General features: G+C 50.6%; 1 long non-coding RNA gene across 1 annotated transcript in view; it reads left to right on the forward strand.

Annotated features, from left to right (window-relative positions):
- Nucleotides 1-17,893, forward strand: part of LOC113253393 (uncharacterized) — a 72,422-nt gene that overhangs the window by 28,881 nt on the left and 25,648 nt on the right. The window contains exon 5 of the long non-coding RNA XR_003315388.4: nt 5,314-5,416. This is a non-coding gene — a long non-coding RNA (uncharacterized LOC113253393). The remainder of the gene's footprint in view (nt 1-5,313; nt 5,417-17,893) is intronic.

The following is a 17,893-nucleotide window of genomic DNA, read 5'->3' on the forward strand; positions in this document are numbered from 1 at the left end:
TCTCCGCCTTCCCATGGCCTTCTTCTCCAGCTCTCCCTGTGTCCTCTCTTGGTATAAGGACACTAGTGTTCAGAGTTAGGGCCCACCCTACAGGATCTCATCTTTCCAAAGAAGGTCACACTCAAAACTGTTGCTAGGAGTTTGGACGTGGACACATCTTTTGGGGGGGACACGATTCAACCTGCTACGCATGGGCACCAGGACTGGATTGACATCCTATTCCTCATCAGCAAAACTGGATACAAAAAAATAATGAAGCATATTTTCAAAGCTCCAAGGGCAAATGGCTTTGAACATAAATTATCATTCAAGTGTGAGGGCAAAATGAAGCCCTATCAGACGAGTACGGACTCAGAACATTTACCAGCCTTCCAATTCGCCTCGGAAGAATTAATGTATTTGGCTAGTGTGGAAGATGCCTTCTTTCCCCATCACCTCCCCTGCCAACAAAGAAGAAGGAGCCCCAAATTGCCCGGCATTAATCTATTTCTTTAAGTATATTTGATTTATATTATTCAGCAAACTGTGCCATTTATACAGAGAAAAAAGTGTTACTAGGGCTGTAATGTGAAAGAGCAGCGTGCTACCCCGTCTGTCTCTGCAACCTAAATTCGTACTCCCCGGAGCAACCACTGTCCTTTCTTGTAGCCAGTTCTCCTGCTGTTTACTTCTGTATTTCTCCATTTCTGGTGTATGTAGCTATTTCTGATTTCTCCATTTTAAGAACTATCTGTTGACTCGCAGCTATGGAAAATTAGATTTTAGTTTGCTCACATGCTTACATGCCCATTTCCTCCCCACCAAACACACTTATCTGTCCTGCCCCCGTCTGTGGAGCTCCCGCAGAAGTTTCGGTGACAGTCACTGCTGGGTGCTTATATTTGTGTGACCTTAGAGATACTAGTCAGGCTAAGCTGTGCAGTGTGTTAAGATTATAATTCTTTTTTTTCCCCTTTGAATTAAGACTTGTTTTCATTTTTATTTGTTTAGTTTATATACCTGTTAGTACATGATTGCGAATCTGTTCCCAAATTCTCCCAAGACCTGAAGATCTCTTCTCATTATGTTCAGATGTGTCAACTGTTCTGTCAGCCATTTTCCTGGGATTTTTCCTCACCTCTTTTCTTGGGTTCCTGTTTCTCGGATCCCACGTTTTTCTTTTTCTTGGCTCACTTTCTCATTTTCGTGAACTGCATCATTCAGTACCTCCCTGTGAAAGATGAAAACTCTCACACTGCAGGGTTTGGTTGGAGATAGAATTCCAAGATGGAGAACCTTTTCCCACAGAATTTTGAAGGTATTGGGCTGTTGCTTTTTAGCTTCTAGTGTTGCTGTAGATATTCTGATTCTGAATCATTGGAATGTGGTCTTTTTTTTTTTTTTTTGAAGATTTTATTTATTTGAGGAAGAGAGAGAGAGAGAGCATGAGCAGGGGTAGGGGCAGAGGGAAAAGGAGAAGCAGTGAGCAGGGGTCCTGACACGGAGCTCGATCCCAGCACCCTGAGATCATGACCTGAACCAAAGTCAGACGCTCAGCTGAGCCACCCAGGCGCCCTGTGACCTTTTATTTTTAATGTGACTTTTTCTATTCTTTAGAAGCTTTTAGAATCTTCTATTGATTCTTGCTATTCTTAAAATTCACTGTAATGTGCCCTAATGTAGGCACATCTCCATCCAATTAAAGAAAAAAACCTCATTTCTTAGCCTCTGTTACAGCTAGGTATAGCATATAAACATAAGTAGAATTATTGTGTTCTGGGAAGTCTCCTTAAAAGGATAGGGTGTCCTTCTTTTTCTGCCTTCTTCCTTCCTGCTATTTTTGATGTAATGGCTGGAGTCCTAGCAGCCATATTGAACCATGAAGTGGCTTTGGGCCATGTTCTATGAGACAACAGACAGAAGCCCGAGTTCCTGACACCATGCAGTGACTACACTAGACCTGCACTGATTCCCTCTGGGCTTCCTTTAACTTGAGAGCAAAATACACTTCAAGGTTTTTTAAGCTGTTATTTCGTAGGCTTTCTGTTAACTTATTCCTGAAATTAATATGAACAAAATAATATATTCCCTTCACAGAAAAAAAATACACCTCTTAAAACACTTTCAAATAACTTTCAGTGCCTGTAGGATAAAGGCGTGTGATTCTTTCCCCCCAAAATATATCTGAATAAAGTTGAGATAGATTTTATACAACTGAATATCTCACATGTACCAAATACCAAATAATGAATCTACAAGGAAGACACAATAAAGGGAAGAGAAATTAGTAAAACCTGTTGTTTGTTGTAAAAATATTTAAAAAGCAAAAGCTAGAATGAATATTTCAGGTATGATCACCATGGGAGATAACAGGTGGAAGTGGGGAGGGAGGGAGGGAGTGGTAGGCAGTCAGTTTGTTTTCAGTTTGAGCTAGGGGTGACTCTAGGTACTGACCAGTGTAGATATTGTTATAGAAATGCAAGGGATTACTCACAAAATGTTAAGGGTAAACACTAGAAAAGTAGAAATCTAGGGTATAGTTTCTAGATACTAAAAATGGAATCAAGTGAAAACAATTCAAATTAGCAAAAGGCAGAAAAATGGGTAAAAACCAAACCAGGAAGATGATAAATAGGATACAAATGGCATTGTTAGAATAGCTAAATGTATCAGCAACAACAATTCTTGTGAATGAGTTAAATTCTTCTCAAACTGGATTTTTCAAAAACCAGTTTCATGAAGATTCCAGCAAGCTATACTTATACAGCTAATAGAGAAGTTGAAAACCAGGGGAAAAATATAAAGATATATGTCAGGGAAAACTAATAAAACACAGGAATAGCAATATTCATAGCAAATCAAATAAAGAGGAATAGTTTGTGTCGATGAAAAGGACTTCCTCTTAAGATGACATGTAACAATCATAAACCATTATGCACATACTAAAAAACTTGAAAATATATAAAGCAAAAATTGATAGCATTCCTGGGAGAAACAGATAAAGACAGCATCAGATTAGAGGCTTTAACTTAGTTCTTAGCAGATTAACAAGACAACCAGGTAAGGATAAAAAGGAAACAAATAACATGATTAACAAGGGTGATGACATCAGAATGGGTGAGATATGCTAAACAAATTAAGAACACAAATCCCTGTCAAACATATTTGGAACATTCACATAATGTGTTAGGTCACAAATAAAATATCAATACCTTTCTAAAGATCACTATCATACGTAAATGTCACATTCAGTAACCGTAATGCGACAAAATGAGGAATCATCAACAAATTGATCACACACATGAAATCTGCGCACCTGTCATTTAAGTAACTTGTTCCTCTAAATAATTACTGGAGTAAAGGGTCAATCACAAAGGAAGTTACATTATTAGGATAAGTACAAGAATGCAATGTCTTATTCAGAAGATAATTTAAAGCCTTAGATCCACTAATGACAAGACACTGAGTCTAAAAACAAATGACCTAAGATTTCAATTCAAGAAATTAGATAAAGAGCAACAATACAAAACCAAAGACAATAAACAGAATTAATAAAGGTAAAAGCTCAAATGAATTTCACAGAAAACAAAAAGCAGAGTTAATTCATAGAGCCAAAAGCTTTTTTATTTCTTTTTTTAAAGGCCGCTGTAACAGGCAATCGTTTGCCAACATTGATAAAAAACAGCAAAGATGGGTATAAATAAGCGACAGCAGGAACTGAAAATGGACCCCAGCTACAACAAGGGGGAAATGGAAGAACAAACGGTGACTTTGGGAAAAACATGCACATCAAAATTTCCACTCATGCCTTCAGCTTTTCGTGTCGACAAGTATACCGTAAACACGTTGATAAAGTGGCTACTTCGTTACTACATTTTAATTGTCCACTTTAATGTCTCTACTTTGTGCATCTTTAGGTTTATAAAGGACGCCATTGTATTTTGTACATATTTCAAAGTTTTCATTCTTTTTCTCAAAGTCCCTCCCCCTCTCTAAGTTTCCACCTTTCCTGGAAAAATGTCCCACGTCACCTCACACCGGTCCGGTTGGCCCTCTCCTGCTCTGGGCCACTGCTCGAGGGGCTCACACCATGGGTGTTCATTTGGTGGTGGATTCAGGCTGCACTCTTGGCCACCAGGGACGGAGAGCCGACTCAGGAACGAAAGGCCTTTGTCCAACCATTTTTGGATTGGATTGGGAATGGCATTTTTCTGCGTGCTGGCGGAAGCAATGCCCTCTCTCCCAGCATCTGCGTCTCTCTGCAGACCCTCTCTAGTCTTCTCCCTCTGCCAGCGGCCTTCCTCGTCCTGGGCGGCCCCTTATCACCCTGGCTTAGCGTGGCTCCAACGCGCTCCACCTTCCACCCCCAGGCCTTCGACCCCACCCCACCCTCCGCCTCACTAGCCTCTGGTTGAGAGTCGTGAGAGAGGGATCAGCTCATCTCTTCACACCAGGCCTCTACAGGTCCCTGTCCTTCCCACGGTGTGGCTGCCCTTGGACTGGGTGCCCACATCTGGTCCAGACACACCGAGTGGGCAGCAGGTGTGCTGTGCTGGCCGCTTCCCCTCGGAAGGGGCGTGGACACGTCTGGACATGACCGACAGCTCTAGGATTTCATCTCTAGGATACGCTGAGGCACTTGCCTTGGAGTGTGATCACAGGGGTTGTCTGAGGTTCTGTGACTCCTCCTCTCTTGATTCCAGCCATGACTGCCCCCTGCTGGCCCCTGTGACAGTGAGGGTGAGCTCTGAACCTCTCAGAATGGGAGTACCATGTCAGGAGGCAGTGAGGGTGCCCCGAGTCCTGCCACGTGCCCCGAGACTGGGCATCCTTGGGCTGGGCTGAAGCCAGTGACTCCAGCATCTCCCCGGCCTTTGGGCAGAGTCGCCAGGAGCCCTGGATACAGCTGCTGCTTCTTCCATCCTTGGAAATGTGGAAAATGTGCAGGCTTCCACACGGCCGCTGGGGACACCTCCCTGTGGTTAGGACCCCAGGACAGGCAGCTGTCACCGAAGACCTCACTTCTCTGGAATCAGTCCACCCCCCACACTCACTTAGCCGAACGCTTTGTCCCTGACCGATCACTGAGGCCTACGGTGGCCTGCTGGCACGGTGTTTGGAGTTGTCTGTACTGCGGTTCCATGTTTGCTACCCCTCCCGACCAAGCTGTCCAGTGGGAGGAGGACATGTCTGGGCATCCTGACAGCAGGCGGGGCCATGCAGTGTACTTTGGACAATGACATGTGGGTGGAAGTGACGTGCTTCTTTGGAGCAGATGCTTCCAGACCCTTCATGTTGCTCTATTATTTCTCTTTTCCCCGACCCCTGCCACAGGACCTGCATGCTTGGAATGGTGGCTGCCCCTTCCACCTTGATGCTGAAATGAAGAGGGAGTGGAGCAGAGGGTCAGAGCCAGCTGTGGTGCTCGCGGATGTGGGTAAGAAGCAAATGTCTGCTGTTGGCAGCTGCTGCGGTCTGGGCTCACATACCGGTGCAGCATCGTTAGCCTGAGCTGACTGATGGGGCACAGCCCCCCCCTGCCACGCCGCAGCCTCAGTTAAGTCCTGCCTCCTGCAGTAGACAGACGTCAGGGCAGGGACGGGGCCTTTCGTTTGTCCAGCAACCACTTGTTCAGTGCTCTCTATGTGACAAGCACCGTGCTAGACCCTGGGGATGCAGAGACAAAAGGATTAGTCCTTGACCTCGCATTGTCCGGTCTGTTATGGACTGAATGCTTGTGTCCCCCTCGGCCCCATCTCCAAATTTGTATGTTGGAATCCACCCTCACCCCCAGTGAGATGGTGTGAGGAGGTGGGGCCTTGGGTAGGTGATCGGGTCATGAGGGTGGAGCCCTCAGGAATGGGATCAGTGGCCTTCCGAGGAGAGACACGAGAGCGTGCTCTCCATCTCTCCGCTCTCACCATGCGAGGACACAATGTGAAGACAGCTGTCCGTGAAGCAGGAAGCAGGCCTTCACCAGACTGCGGGTCTGCTGGCACTTTGATCTTGACTTCCCGGCCTCTAGCCCTGGGAGAAATAAGTGTCTGTTGTCCAAGTCTCCCACCCAGTCCAGAGTATTCTGTGACAGCCACCCAGACTGATTGGACACCCGCATCAATGATGATGCCCAGGGTTCTAAAGGAAGGGAAGCCAGAGGAAGGACACCCCATCGCTGGGGCGGGGAGGGCCGGGGCAGGCGACACATAAGCCTTGTTTACAAAGGTGAATAGGTTTGTCTGCGTTTGTTAATTTTGTTGATTTGTGCCTCACCTCACTCCAGAAGGGTCTTGACGGTGAGGAAGCCCTTGCTTTGGTGCCAAGCAGAGAGCCTGGCACATTGAGTCCCTCCGCAGATATGGCCGAATGGGGTCTGAACGCCCCTGACCCGTTCTCTTCCTTGGGTGTCACCAACCCGTCCTCCCGCCCTCTCCCCTCCCGCGGCCCGTGGATTTAGCCTCTTCCCTTCGGGCGGCTGGCTCTCCTGATGCGTGCTAACAGCTAGCCGCGGAGCCGCTGGCCTCGCATGTAAAGCAGGGGCTGTTTGATGGGAACGGTATTCCGGAGCACAGACTGAGGATCTGCAGAAATCCTTGCCCACCTCTCAGCCTCGCTACCTTCGGTTGAACACACGACAGAAGCAATGTGTGAATGGCATTCAGAGTAAATTATTAACGCTAAGAACCTCTTTATTAGCCAGTCGCACACAAAGGAATTTTACTTCAGATCCTCTGACACATGACAAATGGCTGCTTCAGATGAGAAGTGAACGGCGTCCTCGGGCAGGCGGCACCGGGGGCTGTATCAGCTGGGGGAAGCAAATCCAATTTGCTTTTAAATGCCATTTACAGACTGTTTCTCTTTCATACTAACAACCCAAGTTACTGAAGTTGAGAACGTAGAAGTTTCTCCGTGAAGAAACTTTCCGCGGGCTCCGTCTAGGCAGGGAGGGGCCTCCCTCAGCCCGGGCTGCCGCACGTTGGCTGTGGGCCTAGAGCGGCCCCGTGTTTCCTGCATCTTCTTTCTCTCCGATATGCCAGGGGTTTGCGGAATAAACGACTTTTCCAGCCAGTGAGCGGAACATAAAATCCACCGAATTACATCCTACTTAGGAGTTTCCAAAAGGCGGCTTTGAAACAAATTCCTGGGGATAAGTGGGCTAGGCAGTGGTGTGGCTAATATGTGTACGCACACAGAGTGATCAAAGCCTGTCTTCTAACTGTTTAAATAGCCAGAGGTGGGAAGAGGAATGGAATTCATAGTAGCCCATTGTTCTGTTGCCTCTCTTTCCTCCCACCCCGCCACCCTTGCTGAGCAGTGGTGGATGCCAATTGCCAGTTCCCAGGTTAGGTGAGGAGTGGGGTGGTCAAGGGGCGCCATGTTGGATGGGGGGCTTTCGTGGGCACACCGGATGGGGAGTCAGAGCCGGTGGAGCTGAGGCAAGGCTGGGAGCAACACCAGAGGGACAAGGGCCTGGGAAACAGCAGTCACAACACAAGCAGGTGCTCTGAAGCCCAGAAGGGCTGGTGGGGTCAGTGAACACACAGCAAGGGGAGGGCACAGGGTTCCTCGGGGGTGGTGTGGTAGTGACGGGCATTCAGTGGTGTGGTGGTGGTGGGTGCCGGTAGAGGTGAGCGTCAGGGAGAGGTGAAGAGAACAGAGATTTAAGGACAATGTGAGGCCATGTTAACAAGCCAGGAGGCACGTAGATTCATGAAGTCAGGGCATGGCTCCAGGACAAGGCAGGCAGTCCCAACAAGTCCTATTTAAGCCCTAAGATAGCAGTGACAGGAGGACTAGACAATGGGCTCTTGTCCCTCTCAGCCCCCAAAGCTCTGCCTGAATTCTTTCGCTGGCAAGAGTCACTTTGAAGATGTGGTTAGCCTGGGCTCTGCAGGTGGCAGCAGGTTTAACAGCGAAGAGTTAACCGCTTGTGAGTGGGGACTGTGGGGTTGCCCATCATGGAGGAGGGAATGGAAATGGCCAGAAAGCCAGCGCCCCAGCGTCGGGGAGAACGGAGGGTTCAAGACTGAGTGCTGGAAGCGTGCGTCTTGCCGCCCGAATATAATCAAGGAATTAGAAGGAGTTATCATTATGCTTGCTGTAAAAGTCCCCACTCCTCACCCAAACTCCTTCAAAGTCAAAGGATCCAGTTTCTTCGAGGCTATCTAGTAAATATTGTGGGATTGGTGGATTGGCCAAGACCCTGCTGTCCGCCTCGGAAGAGAAGTGAGCAGATGGGAGAGGTGGCAGAGTCTTCGTAGCACGGGCGCAGGAGTGGCCCGCAGCCCTACTTCCTGAGCCTTCTGTCTCTCGTGGTTTCTCTGGTTAAAAAGAGTCAACTTGGATGAGGGTCTGCCTCTCCCCCTGTGGCCAACCAACTGCCCGTCACTTTCCAGAGCTGCTCTCACAAGGGATGTGGACTTTAGTTCTCTGTCCGCCATCCTCAAGGCAAAGGGCTGGCTCCCGGTTCCCAGCACCCCAGCCTGTGCTGGAGACCCTTTCCTCACTTGTTGGGGTGAGAGATTAGTTGGCTGGAGACTTGGGAAGCGGGGACAGAGGTGGGGCATCCCACAGATGGAAGGCCAGGAGAGAGGGCATTTGGGGTTCTCTGTTGCCGATACGCCCAAATCCTAGTCCCAGCTCTTCTAATTCTTCCATTCTGTTCCATTCCATTCCATCCACTGGATTCCATTCTGTTTGATGGGCACCTGCCGTGTGCCAGGCAGTGTTGTAGGTGCCAGCGAGACAAAACTGACACAGTGCCCGCTCTTATGTGGCTCATACTTCTGCGGAGGGGACAGAGGGTAAACAGTATCATGCCGCTGGACAAGAGGAGTGGACAGACACCGTCCTGGGGATTAAGAGGCCTTGGTTTGAATCCTGGATCTATTACTGACCTTGGGGAAATCCTACAGCTTCAGGGGCCTGATGTCCTTGTCTGTTGACTTAGAGGTTCAACCAGAATAATCCTTAATATTCTTTCCCAGCTCTGACATTTCCATCTTCTCAAATTTACTCTTTATTTCATCTACTTATTAACTTACTTATTTCTGCCTCCACTTGTTTCCAAAATAATTCGAGGCTATTGTTCATCTCTGACCTTCTTTCCTTCCATGGCACACAATGTCTGCTAGTTTTCAGTGGGACTGGCATTTGGCATCAGCGGAAGTGAGAGCTCTCTGTCCTCAGCGTCCCCCCGTCCAGGCCTCTGCTCTTGCCCTTTCGCCAGCCCTCGCTGTGCGTTTCTGCTCAGCAGGTAATCACTGAACACCTGGACTTGTCCAGCTGTTTTCTGCCTGCCGCAGTTCACCTCTCAGGTCCTCATTCAACTCTGGCCTTCCTTGACCTTTGACCTTGCCCATCCAAATGGACTTGGCACTTAGGCATGAACGTGGCCTTAGCCCACCTCTGTGGCCCAAACACCCCCAGATATCTACTTTTATAATGACAAGTAACCCGCTCATTAGAGATAATAACAATAATATTGGAGATAATAGTGATTTTGGAGACTATAATAACGATGATATTGGAGAATATAATACAATATAACATATATTAATATAAAACAGTCCACACAGATGCAACAGGGAGCAGCGATTCATGGGAAGCCTTGGGGTGTGCCGACATAGAGTGAGCATGGGGTGGGCAGTGGTGGGATATGGGGAGCTGGCCAGGCACAGAAGTGATTTTGGGAGCTGTGTCGTGGGAGCTGGGGTTAAGGATTATGAGGAACTGGATAGGACCTCAGGGCTTTGAGCCGTAGGCCCAGCACAGCCTCTCCCAGCATCTCTGCCCAAGGGCTCAGCCATGAAGCCCTCCAGACCCCCGTCCCAGCCCTGGTGGCCATGCTCCCTGCCCCCCCCATTCCATTCCATAAGCACGGATTGCTCTCTATGTGGCATTCATGTGATGAAGACATTGCAGTTCCTGTGGCCACCATCTCCTCCAGACCCTCAGCCCCCAGTTCTCTGGAAATCCTGATGCGTGGCGGCACAATGTGGACATGTTTTGGAGAAATGCACTGAGCGACCAGAGCTCAGCAGGGAGCATTTGAGCCTCATTCCCTAACTTCGAGGCTCCCAGAGCCATTCGGGAGGCCGTGGTTGTGGCCTGTTGGGCTTCCTCACCCTCCGCACCTGTGCTTGCTGCCTCCTGTCCTGGGGTGGGTCGGACCTGGTCATGCAGGCTCTGGTTCTTTGATGATTTCGGGTGGTGCTCTGATCTTCCACAAAGGATAAAAGACACTGGGGACACACCAGTCCCTTCCGCAGACCTGGCCTGGCCGGCAGGGGAGTTGAAGGAGGCTGAGTGACTTGTTCTAGTTCCAGCCCTTCTTCCTTCTGGAAGTCATCTGTGCTCACAGGCCGGTCCTTTATTTCAAGCCTACCCAGCATTCCCTTTGCCTTCTAATTAAGAGAGATTTGCATTATGGCTTCAAGTGGCACCTTCATCTGGTTGATGAGTTCTCAGAGGGGTCATCCCACATCCTGTTTTCCTTCCCAATCCTTACCAGTTACCCCAACACTATTCATAATCATGCCAGAATATTATGATTATCCAAACACTGTTATTATAATAAAGGACTTTTCAAAGGGGAAAACATCAACATCCCACCTGCCACATGGTTATTACAAAGTGCTTTGATTTTTCTAGATTGCCATTTCACTTTTGTCCCTATTCATGCTTACCTCATAGAGTTACGGTAGTGGGATCGTGTTTTATGTCCTTATGTTCTTCTCTTTAAACTTGAAAGTACCTTCAAATGTTATGTCAGAAGTTATGTTAAAACCATTTTTTCATGTCACTGCCCGCTGGTCGGCCCAGGACTGCCCTCCATGCTACCCTCTGCCCACAGTGCCCAGCGGGCACCCCTGGCCCAAGGGAGCCAAGGCAGCTCTGGGGCTGACGCTGGAAGCTTCTACCGGGAGGCAGAGGTAGAAATCATTGAGTGACTTCTTGGAAGAAGCAGGCACAAGGGCTGCTCTGGGCCTCGCCTCTCTGTCCTTCCCTCCCTCCCTTTCTCCCTTCCTTCCTTCCTTCCCCATCTCCCCCCACCCCCAAGCTGCTGTTTGGTTAAACACGTTTCTGCTTCGGTTGTTTTTTCCTGTGTGCTAAGGCTTGGGGAATAACTACATTGCAAACTATCGAGCAGAGGCTGAAATCCATGCATTACATCCTGCTTAGGAGTTTCCAAAGGCGGCTTTGAGATAGATTCCCAGGGATAAGTAAGATAAAAAATATACCGGGTAATGTTTGTACACACACAGAGTGAGCAAAGCCTTCCAGACTTGTTAACAGGGGAAGGTGGGAGGGCAATGCGTTTTATGGGCTGGGGTGCCAATAACCCATGCACCCGAGCCCAGAGTGGCGGTGGGGGTGGGGGAAGCTTCTCTGGGACAGAGCTGCTGGCCCTGGGCCGCCTTTGGGATGCATCGTTTCCTGACCTGGTTTGGGCATTGGGTGGTATTGTTTCTTAGAAGCCCTTGGCCACGTTACCAAAAGGGCTGTCTGGGGTGCTGCGGGATACGGGACCTGATCAGTAAGGGGACCTCAGTGGTGCAAGGCCTGAGATTAAGATCTAATTAAGGTGCTGCCTTGACAGCTGGTGAAATTAGGAGGACGCCAATGACCTAAACTAATGTTCTTTCCCCACTCTGCTTCTGCACGTAAGACGTCCCAACCAGACCAGACTCCGGATTGAGGGGACCAGGTACTGTTTGTGCTTATCCCCGCATTATTTGAACAATCCGACCACACCTTCCCTTGGGAACCAGGGGGCACCTCGCCCTCTTTCTCCTACAAAGCCTGCCTCCCACGGCCCCCTGTCATTTCCTCTGTTCCCAAGTGCCTCCCTGTGTGGCTCTGCGCGGCGTGTGGCATCCTCCTCCCCCGGGCTTCCAGCCTATGTGACTGAGGAGCCGCTGCCCGTCTCACCCGCCTGGTGTGGGCTTATGTGTTCAGTTGTCCATATACCTCTAGGGCGGGAATCCCTCCCTCATCCGTACAGGGAACAGGAGGGCATGAAAGCAGCCTCAGAGACCCAGCGTGGGAGAGGTTCGGAGTCCGCTGTGTGACCTCGGGACGCTCTGTGTCTCCTCACCTGCCCGCTGGGGACTCTGATCTCTGCCCTCCCGTGTGGGATTGCCAATGCACGGGGAGACAGCATCACCACTGTGCTGGCAGGGGCCGGGGCGGGGGCCAGGACGCCGGGGAGCGCTGGGAGGTGGCGGGTGCGCGTCTGCATCAAGGACCGTGGCCGTCATTACCGTCCCACGATTGGATTCCCCTCTCTTGAAGCACACTCGCTTTATTTTCATTGTTTATCTTTTTCCACTGGAAGCAGCTAGAGACATTTCGTTTGTAGGTTTCTCTGTCAAGCCTCCCAGCTTCTCCATCCAGGAGTCGATGATCTGTAAACAAACGCCTCCGTGCACAGGGGAGCTCCCCCATTTAAAGGCACCTTAGGGGGATCCCTTTTACAATGAGAATTATTGCCCTGTAATGTCTCTATCTGTGAAATCGGAGTTTTGCTTAGCAAGTTACTGGAAGATGAGGACCGTATACCCTGTGAGACAGACCGGGAGCAGATGGATGAGACTTCTCCAAGTCCCGTGAGGGGGCCCCTGGCCCCGGACGCAGCCAGGCAGGGCGTCCTTCTGTTAGGAAGGTTGCTTTTAAGAACTCAGGGGCTAAGGAAAGGTGATGCTGGGGAGGAGGTGTGATGTGTTGGAAAGGGCCCCAGGCTCTGTCTCTTTTAAATATGTGATCTTGGGCAGGAGTCCTCAGTCTTCCCTCCTGTACAATGGAGATAGAATTTGCTGCCTTCCTGTCGCCCTGCAGATGAAGTGAGGAGTGGCATGTGGCACCTGTGAGATCTGCAAACTCGGATTACCACTGGGCTCTGAGCTCATTGTCTTTTCATTGTCTCATTGTCTTCCCCGCACCCCCCCCCCCCGCCCCGACAGAGAATGACTGGGAAAGGCCGGTTGGTGTTGTTGCCACTGTCCCGCTTCTCCAGCCTCATCTGGGGACTTCTTCATGAACCTGTCATCATCCCTGAGGCTGGGGGCTGCGGTGGGAGTGCCCCGTTCTTGTACATGCCCTTCCTGGAGTGAGTGCACAGCAGTCATGAAGAGCCCCGCTTCCAGGAAGTCTTCCCTGATTAATCCCATCTTTGGCCTGATGGCTCCGTTGCCTTTTCTTTTTAATCCCTACCCTGCTCTCCCTCATTTCTTTCCTCATTTTCAGTTCAGGGACCCCCTTACTCCCTTGCCTGCCCCTCTCTGCTGCTGCTTCTTTCTACAGCACCACCTTCTCTTGGGGCCCTCCAGTCTCCCCCTCTCCACCCTTCATGCCTGTTTCTCCCACGCCACCTGCTGTTTCCTCTCCCCATCCCCACCCCCATTCTACCCTGAACCCCTCAAACTGTGTCACAGAATTGGGAAGGCAGGCTTGGTGGCCTCTCCCGCCGCGGCCTCCCTCAAGCGCCACCACACAGAATCGCCTGCGGTCCTGTCCCATTTTGCCCTTCCGTGGTCAGGATTTGCACAAATGAACCCGGGGGCCCAGCTTGGGGGCCCGGGGCACCGAGGTCTGGAGTGTCATCTTCCAGCCCAGCCGCCCCCTGGAAACAAGCTGCTGTCTTGCCCAAATGACAAAAATAAAAGAAGTGATGGGGCAAGGGCCCGCACAGGCAGGCCCGGTGGTACCAAGCGTCACTTCCCACCAGCCTGCTCGCCAGCTCCTGTGAGCTGGGCTAATTAGAGGGGCCTTGCAGTCCCCGTGGTAATTTGCTTAAATGGAAGAAGTTGATTTCCTCTCCTCTTTCTGTTCTCAGGAATTCCAGTTTTAGGCTCTGGCAGTCTCTAACCACCACTCCCTTTGGCCCTCTGGGGACGTGTTTGCTATGGAAATATGCAATTAATATTGCAGCGATCATAATTGCTAATTATTAAAACAATGCTACCCCCTTTTCCTGGCCTAGTTTCATGTTTAAAACCATTTAAATAACAGGGAGGAAGAAAAAAAATGGGAAAAAAGTTAAACACCAGTGCTGAACTTATGCAAAAACCGAATGAGGGGGTCCCTGGGCAGCCCGAGACTTGTCCTGGCATCTGGAAGGACAGGGCTCTCTCCAGAGCCCAGCACGTAACCCCCCCCCCACCCGCCCCAAGGTGTGTGGTAGATAAGGTGAGGTGAACATTGCGCTTTGGGCACTGGAATCCCACTTCACAGTGACACAGAGCTCTTTTCTCTTTGTTCTGATTGAACTCCAATAGGGGCCCAGACTGTAGTGACCCTCCTGCCCCACCTTTCCCCACGGCCAGGGCAAGACTCATCTGGGAAGAAACCATTCAGTGGACTTGGTGCCTGGTCATTCCAATGGTAGAGCAGAGAAGTGGGTCTCTAATCCCTCAGTATAGACCCACGATTCCTACTGGTTCTTTCAACAAGACTTTAAAATAGCTTTAACAACTGTGGGTTGGTCAACCCCCCAAGGTGTGACAGTAGGACATCAGCCCGCAACAGAAGCCTTTTGGCACCCTTCTCCCCCCACCCCAGTTATCTTGGGGGGGGGCGGGGAGGGCAGCCCTAGTCTTTGGCTTGGCATTTCAGTGCTCTGTGTTCCAGGCTCCGTGCATTTGTCCAGCCCCCTCCAACACGGCTGCCCACCTCAGCCAGGCTGGCCACTCCCCAGATGTTCCCCAAATGGAATACTTGTGCGTTTACGTGGGATGTCCTTCTTGGCTTTACTCAGCCCAAACTCAATGCCATCCTTAGAGTTGTGCCTTAAATCTCCCTCTTTTCCAGGACAGTGCCTTCTTTGCAGAGACCTCCCTGTCCTCTGAATTCCCCTGGGTACCACTGGGAAATATTTCATCCCTCGGAGGGCCTCACTGCACACTGCTTGTTACCTGGGCCATTTTCAGATGTGTCTTCTGGTTCTGACTAAATCCTAAGCTTTTGGGCGGTGTTGAGTTGTACTCCCTGACTTTAGTCAGCTCTGTATCTCCAGAGCCTAACCCGATGCTTTGCATACAGTAGGGGTTCGATAATGATAACGGGGGAAAAGGGATAAGACTCAAGAACACTGCGAAGAAAACAATGGTCATGGTCACCGTGTTGCTTTCTGAGGGCTGCTGGAACAAAGTGCCATTAACTGAGTGACTCGAAGCAATACAGATTTATTTCGTCACTGTCCTGGAGGCTGCATGTCCAAAATCAAGGTGTCAGTAGGGCCGTGTGCCCTCTGAAGTCTCAATCTTCCCTTGCTTTTTCTAGCTTCTGGTGGCTCCTGGCGATCCCTGGTGCTCCTAGACTTGTAGACGGTCACTCCGATCTCTGTTTTCTATCACCTGGCCTTCTCCCTGTGTGTCTCTGTGTCCAAATTTTCCCTCTTCTTGTGAGGACACAAATGACCTCATCTTAATCTGATTACATCTGCAAGGACCCTAATTCCAAGGAAGGTCACATTCTCAGGTTCCGGTGCACACGGTTTTTGGGGACTCACTCTCTCACCAACAGGATAGTGGGGAATGGATACGAAGTCTTCACATTCTTAAAGCCCGAGTATTTTGGAAAACAGTGGGGTCGTAGGCAGCGAATGGAAAGATTGCAGGCGCTTTTCATCATGTGGCAGGTGGAACGGTCATCCAGAAGCAGGAGGCATCGTGGGCTAGGGCTTCTGGGGTATAACTCGACCATTATCAGTTGGTTATCGATCAGTTAGAGTGAAGAGTTGAGCTGAATCCAAGTTTTGGACTTCATTTAATAAAGCATTTTTTCAATAAAACACTGTTCTCTCTTCTGATAGTATTTACTGTCATGGTAGTAGAGAAATAAAAAATAGGTGACGTCACAAGTTCAAAGTAAACAGGAGAGCAGACAATGGTGCACAGAGTGTTTTGATAACATTTTTGGGAGCGGAAGGCAGATCGAGGCACGTGCTGCAGATCTCAGAGAAGAGGGCACCACCATCTAAGAGTCTACACAAGAGAAGGGCCAAGAGAAGTGAGGGGTTTTTCCCGCAGGACCTCTGAGGGGCCCAGCTTGGAGGCTCAGGTTACCCCAAAAGGAGAGAAGGAGGTGTGAGGTTGCAGGCAGGATTGGTTGCAAGTCTGTTTACAAATAGTTGGACCCTAGGGCTCCTCCCCAGTCGGTGCAAGCAGACATCCCTCTCTTTCCCACTCACCTCCCTTTTGTGGAGGTATTTTATTTTCTGGGCAAGAGAGTCTCTATCCTGAACACCAGGCCAGTGTGGTGAAACACTCAGCTGAACACAGGGGGATTCTGTGAAAGACCTTGTACTGAACCCTCAGTTTCCCCCCACCCTTACTTTTACCCTCATCGTTCACATGGTGGGAGCTGGGGGGCAAACATAATGTCCGACATGTGGGGAGAAGCCCTAGGCTTACTTTTGACTTTGGCACTTAGCACCACGTGACACCATTTTCTCATCTGAGAAATGGGACTGTTTGGTGCTAGGATTGGAGTGTGTTGTATGGAGAGTGCTTTGTCAGGTGTCAGCTGTACGCTGTAGACACAGAGTGTGTGTGTAGGCGCACAGAGTGGTATCAGGCCACTGAGGCAAGTGCGGGGTTGGACTAGATCGGAGGATCTGAGCATGGGGCTCGTGCTTCCAAAGCCCTCCAGTTTGCCGGGCAGCACCTGGCCCACCGCGTCATCTCTCCGGTCCTGAACCTTCGCTTGTTAATGAAGCACTCTTGGATTCATTCACTTGGGCAGCAGACAGATCTGTCCTGTGCCAGGCGTTGTGCTAGCTGCTGAGAGCATTCGGAGTGAGCCCCGCAGTGCTCGCCTTGGTGGGACTGACGGTCCAGAGGAAGGCAGATTTAACCCAGTAGTCCGACAACTGAAGGAAGATCCCAGTGGTTTCAGGGTTACGAGAGAAGCGGGAGGTGCAGGGAGAGTCGTCTGTTCCAGAGCTCAGACAAGGCTCCCCCAGGGACACAGCACAGGGCTGAGGTGTGAGCAGAGGGCAGGCCGCGGCTGGGGGCAGCAGGGCTGGGGCGGGGCGGGGCAGGGCTGCACTGCGTGAGGGGGCCGTGGTGCGTGAGGAGGCGGGGGGTGGGCAGGACCAGGCCCTCCAGGGATTGTGGTCTTTCTCCTGAGAGCCCTGGCGAACCACTGAGGGTCTTCAGCAGGCAGATGACGGGAGCTCGCGTGGCTGCGGTGAGGGCTACAGGGCTCGCTGCTCCATGCGACTTCTCCCCGCCTGGACACGGAGCCGGTGGGGCGGCTGTTTGATCTGGGTCCGGTTCTACACTTGCCCTTGCCCCCTTTCTCCAGATCGCTTTAGCTGCGGTTATTTTTGGAGGCTCTAGCAGACAAGCCCAGTTCTTCATTTACCCTTGATGGAAACACGACCCCGTCCGACTGGCAAGGTCACTGCTCCGTCTACTCTCGTTGCTTCTGGAGGCTCCAACATGCAGCGGCGAGGCCAGGAGGCCACCATGGAGATCCGCGGGGCCAACACAGTCCGTTCAGGTCCCCTGGGCTTCGGACATGGGGGGGGTCAGATCCCCCTCGGCCACATGGTGCTGTGTGGTTGGGACAGGTGACATGCTGAGCAGGAGACTTGAGGGGGAGTTTCCGAGGCTCTTGGGACTGATCACAGGTGTGGCTCACACACCCAGGGTGTCATAAAGCTTACAGGGCTTCACTGTCACCAACACGTGGAGACTTACCTGAGGGCTTGTCATCACTGGTCCTGGCACAGGGGGTGGAGGCTGCAGGCCCTGGCCGGCTACAGAGAGCCACCAGCCGGCATCCCAGTGTCCTAGAGGTTCTCTTCTGATGGGTCCAGTGCCACAGAGTCTTGGGTGTGGGCGAAGGGTCATGTCTGAGGTGAGCAAGTGTCCACGTCATGTTTTGGGAAGAACAGTCTATTTGT

The sequence above is a fragment of the Ursus arctos genome, unplaced genomic scaffold (genome assembly GCF_023065955.2).
Source record: "Ursus arctos isolate Adak ecotype North America unplaced genomic scaffold, UrsArc2.0 scaffold_17, whole genome shotgun sequence".
Lineage (NCBI taxonomy): Eukaryota > Metazoa > Chordata > Mammalia > Carnivora > Ursidae > Ursus > Ursus arctos.